The sequence below is a fragment of the Lipotes vexillifer genome, unplaced genomic scaffold, assembly GCF_000442215.2.
Source record: "Lipotes vexillifer unplaced genomic scaffold, Lipotes_vexillifer_v1.1 scaffold382, whole genome shotgun sequence".
NCBI classification, from domain to species: domain Eukaryota; kingdom Metazoa; phylum Chordata; class Mammalia; order Artiodactyla; family Lipotidae; genus Lipotes; species Lipotes vexillifer.
In genome coordinates, this window is record NW_006780611.1 from 6,653,378 (window position 1) to 6,658,428 (window position 5,051).

The following is a 5,051-nucleotide window of genomic DNA, read 5'->3' on the forward strand; positions in this document are numbered from 1 at the left end:
GTGGCTTCTCTTGTTGCGGAGAACTGGCTCTAGGTGCGTGAGCTTCAGTAGTTTGGCACACGGGCTCAGTAGCTGTGGCTCACAGGCTGTAGAGCTCAGGCTCAGTAGTTGTGGTGCACAGGCTTAGTTGCTCTGCAGCATGTGGGATCTTCCCGGACCAGAGATCGAACCTGTGTCCCCTGCACTGGCAGGCGGACTCTTAACCACTGTGCCACCAGGGAAGTTCTATGTTGCAAATATCTTTTCCCACTCTGTCTGTTATCTTTTTCTCTCTCTTAATGAACAGAAATTCTTAATTTTAGTGTAGCCTAATTTATCAGTCATTTCATTTATGGTTAGCGCTTTTTGTGTCCTCTTTAAGAAGGCTTTGCATAACCCAATAAAGATATTCCCTTGTTTTCTTCTAGAAGCTTTGTTTGCTTTTCTCATTGCTTGATTCTCAATACACTGGGAGTTGATATGTATGTATGGTATGGCTGTTACCAAATTCAGGTTTGGCTGCTTGTTGCTCAAGAATCCAATACTGATAGGACTTCCCTGGTGGTCCAGTGGTTAAGAATCTGAGCTTCCAGAGCAGGGGGCATGTGTTTGATCCCTGGTTGGGGAACTAAGATCCCACATGCCACATGGGCACAGCCCCCCCCAAAAAAAAAGAAGAAAGAAAGAATCCGATACTTAGAGACAAGTGTTGCGTAAAAGGAAATATAGCTTTATTGAGGAAACTTGGAATCCTGGTGAGAAGGTGAAGTCATGTCCCAAAGAACCAACTCCCCTTTTTTGATCAAGGGGCAAGAGTTTTTTTTGTTTCGTTTTGTTTTTTTAAATATTTTTATTTATTTGGTTGTGCTGGGTCTTAGTTGCGGCAGGCGGGCTTCTTAGTTGTGGCATGCAAACTCTTAGTTGCGGCATTCATGTGGGATCTAGTTCCCTGACCAGGGGTCCAACCTGGGCCCCCTGCATTGGGAGTGCGGAGTCTTAACCACTGCGCCACCAGGGAAGTCCCGAGGGGCAAGAGTTTTTAAAGGGGAATTTCAGGGGTGCATAGGCAGGGGTGTAAGAAGGCTACATGCAGAACAGCACAGTTAGCTCTGAAAATCATCTTAAAATTGGTCATTGGTGGTCTGATCAGGGTCATCTTGATTATTTTAAATACAGTTAATCTTCAGTTCCAAGGTCGGTCTGTTCTCATTTCCTTGAGGCCAGTTCCCTGAATTGTGTAAGATGGAGCAGCTTATGTCATGGCTACAGCCTGGTCATCATGTAGTTAACTCCTTCCACCTGGTGGGGGTTTCAGTACCTATAAAAGAGCGCAGGGCTTCCCCGGTGGCGCAGTGGTTGAGAGTCCGCCTGCCGATGCAGGGGACGAGGGTTCGTGCCCCGGCCCGGGAGGATCCCACATGCCGCGGAGCAGCTGGGCCCGTGAGCCATGGCCACTGAGCCTGCGCGTCCGGAGACTGTGCTCCACAACAGGAGAGGCCACAACAGTGAGAGGCCCGCGTACCGCAAAAAAAATAAATAAATAAAAATAAATTAAAAAATAAAAGAGCGCAAAGGATGTGGCTCAGAATATTATCTAAAGCCCTTGAGGAGGAACTAAAGGTCCTTGACTCAGATTAATGACTAAACTATTATTATTTTGTCTTGTTTGACTATTTTCCTTTGCTTCTGTATTTTTTCATTTTTCTGATTAAATGTATTGTTTGACTAAAGTTTTTCTACAGACAAGAGGCAGGCAGAGGACTTTGCAGGGGTGGTTCTGTCCTAGGAAGACCCCATAGGGTCCTGCTCCCTTATATGGGGAATGGTGTTGAAACTCACTTATACCCATATGGATATCCCATTGACTCAACACCATTTATTAAAGCCGTATGTTATTGTTACTATTGTTAGTTTTTGAACTCTTACATGTTATTTCTCTTGTTTCAACAATTGTGAGGGCTTCCCTGGTGGCGCAGTGGTTAAGAATCCTCCTGCCAATGCAGGGGACTCGGGTTCAAGCCCTGGTCCGGTAAGATGCCACATGCCGTGTAGCAACTAAGCCCATGAGCCACAACTACTGAGCCTGCGTGCCGCAACTACTGAAGCCCACGCACCTAGAGCCCGTGCTCCATAACAAGAGAAGACACGGCAATGAGAAGCCCCCGCGCCGCAACTAGAGAAAGCCCGCGTGCAGCAACGGAGACCGAGTGCAGCCAAACGTAAACAAATAAATAAATAAATTTATTAAAAAAACACACACACAATTGTGAATCTTCTTAAAATTTTCCTTAAAACTGAAGGACCACACCTGTGCTGGAAGGACAAGCAGGGGCCAGGCAGCTGCTACCCTGAAATCGGCCCCATTTGCTGAGCCCTGTGCTGTGGCTGGCCCTACCCGGGCCTTGCCTGTGATTCACTATCGTCCCCATTCTGCTGGGGAGGATACTGAGGCCCGGGAGCCAGGGGACTTGCCCACAGCACACAGGTCATGCTCACACGGCAGAGCTGGAATTTGAATGCAGACACATCCAGCTCCATGGCTGTTTTGAAGGAGAATGGTGATGACAACGACGAGCATTTGTGGTGACTTTACAGTTCTCAGAGCATCCTGCAGCCAGAGAGGGGCTGTGACTCTGGTCCATTGTTCCTGGCTGGCTCCGGCTGGAGGACAGGGTCTCGGAGCCCAAAGAGAAAGGCAAACCCACCTGAAGAGGGGACATATTTCAGGGTGGCTGTAGCTGAGACATTCCTGGGGCTTCCTGGAGGAGATGCAGACAGGGTTTGGAGGGTAGGGGTAGTGGTGGTAAGAGAGTCTCCCTGGAACTCACCCAGAAGACCGAAGGCGCTTCGGAAATGGCAGGAGTCTGCCTCGATGATTTCTTCCTCTTACTCAGAAAACTACCACATCAGGCCAGGAAAACCCAGCCATGGATCCTGGAGACATAATTGGTATTTAATCTGCTTGTCTTATCCATTTGGAGAGTGGAACAGCAAGGGAATCTGCCAGAACTGGAGCCAGATGCCCAGATAGTATGGTTAGGTCCAAAGCTGTGTGGACAGACAGCCTGACAAGTGTCCTGGGAGGACGAGGGAGTGAGGCCACGGACCACAGAAGCATAAGCCCTCATGGCGAGAGGGTTACCCTGTCCACCTCCATGGTGCCCTCCCTGCCCAGGCCCCCAGGCAGCCGGCACTTCACCCTGAACCTGGGAGGGAAGGATGAATATTATTTCTAGTTTGAGGATGAGGAAACTGAGGCTCTGAATGGCCCACAGTCTCCCGGAGGATGAACAGCTGGGTGACATCCAAGGAAGCCCAAGGTGGGGTAGACCATGGGGTGTGTGGTGGGGAGTCTGGTGTGGCCTCCGGCCCCTTCCTCCTCTGGCCTAGAGGGACTGGGGGGCCCTGGCGTTTCTGCCCCTCCTCTCTCCCCTTGCCCCGCAGGGGGACCCAAGGACAATGCCTCTCAATGCTGCCTGAGTACCGGGAATGCCTGTCACCCCCTCCCACATGTGTCTGTGATACGAAGGACAATTTAAAGTCCTCTCTTGGTTCCTAAATGGTTGGCACATTCTGGGCAGCAACTGTCCTGCTTTTCTGGGGAACCATTTTTAAGTCGATTAGGGGACTTTTTCTTTCTTTTTGGCCATGCCTCGTGGCCTGCGGGATCTCAGTTCCCCTAGGGATTGAACCCGGGTCACGGCAGTGAAAGCCCGGAATCCTAACCACTAGATCACCAGAGAACTCCTTAGGGGACTATTTTTATGTCCTGTTTGGCTTTACTACAAATAACAGGTCTAAGCAGCTTAAAGCGGGGTAGTCAGAAAGTTAGATCCCACCCAGGGGTAGCCTAATCCTGCCGACTTGTGAGACAGCCAGAGCCCCATGGAGCTGTGGGCCCAGCCTCAGGCCCCCCACAAAGACTAACCGGGTTCTGAGCTCGGGCGGCAGGATGGGGGCCAGCAGGTGTGCACAGCTGGCACGGCCCTCACTCTCCACTCACCCTGGCCTCGCCCTTCGGGAGGCCTCACCTCCACGGGAGCAATTTTTATAGTGAAATGTTGGCCGTGGGGGACCTTGCCTTGGCCTCGCTGTGTCTGGGCCCAGTGCCTAAGGGAGAACGTTAAGTAGAAGGCCTGGCTCTTGGCTTTTCTCAGAGCCCTGGGGTCCTGGGGCCCAGCTCCAAAGCCCGACTCAGCCCCGGCTGCCGGCCCCTTGCTGGCTGCAGTCCCCCTTCTCTTCCTCTGGTCCCACCTCACAGGGCTTGGGGAGGGCGAAGCGACCTGGTCATCACGCTCCCTCCCTGTGTGTGTTCCTGATTTTGCCTTTTGTTTGGGGAACAGAGGCCCAGAAGGCCCTGGAGCCGAGCCAGCCCCCGCAGTGGGTGCTCAGAGGACGGGCAGCCAGAGCTCTGGCTGATGGGAAAGCAGAGCCCACGGGGTTGTAGTTTATAACGATGAAATGAAGTTCCTATATTACAGCAAGATGAGAAAAATTTATAAATATAAACCTTTTCTTTGTCCGTTTGGGCCTCTCAGACCTTCTTAGGAGAAAACATTCCTTCTAAATCTCACCAGAGGTCAAAACCCCTTAGGAGATAACCTTCCTTAATCTTGTAAGAGGCCACAACGACCTATGACTTGCTTTCCACACGTAGATCTGGATTGTGTAAACTGTCAGTAACATGTCATTTGACGTGTAACCCTTTGTCTCAAAATACTTACATCACTGTGCCTTGACCTCTCATGGGCAGAGCTGTCCTCAGAGCTTTCTGAAGGACTGTCTCCTGGGTTATAATCCTCAGGTTGGCTCGAATAAAATTTTCCATTTCTGTCTTAGATCACCTATTGATTAATTTTTCATCAACAGTAGTGAGGAAGGACCTGGGCCCAGGCTGAGGCCATTGGTCATCGGCCAACCATGGACCTACACTCAGGGTGACGAGAGGCCTGGCTGGATCTATGCCTAGCCTTTGACAGGGGCAGTTGGGCACCTGGAGAAACCACCCAGCAAGATGGGACACGCTGGGGACACACCCGTCATCCCAAAAAGGGGGCGGGGGGGGGGGGGGG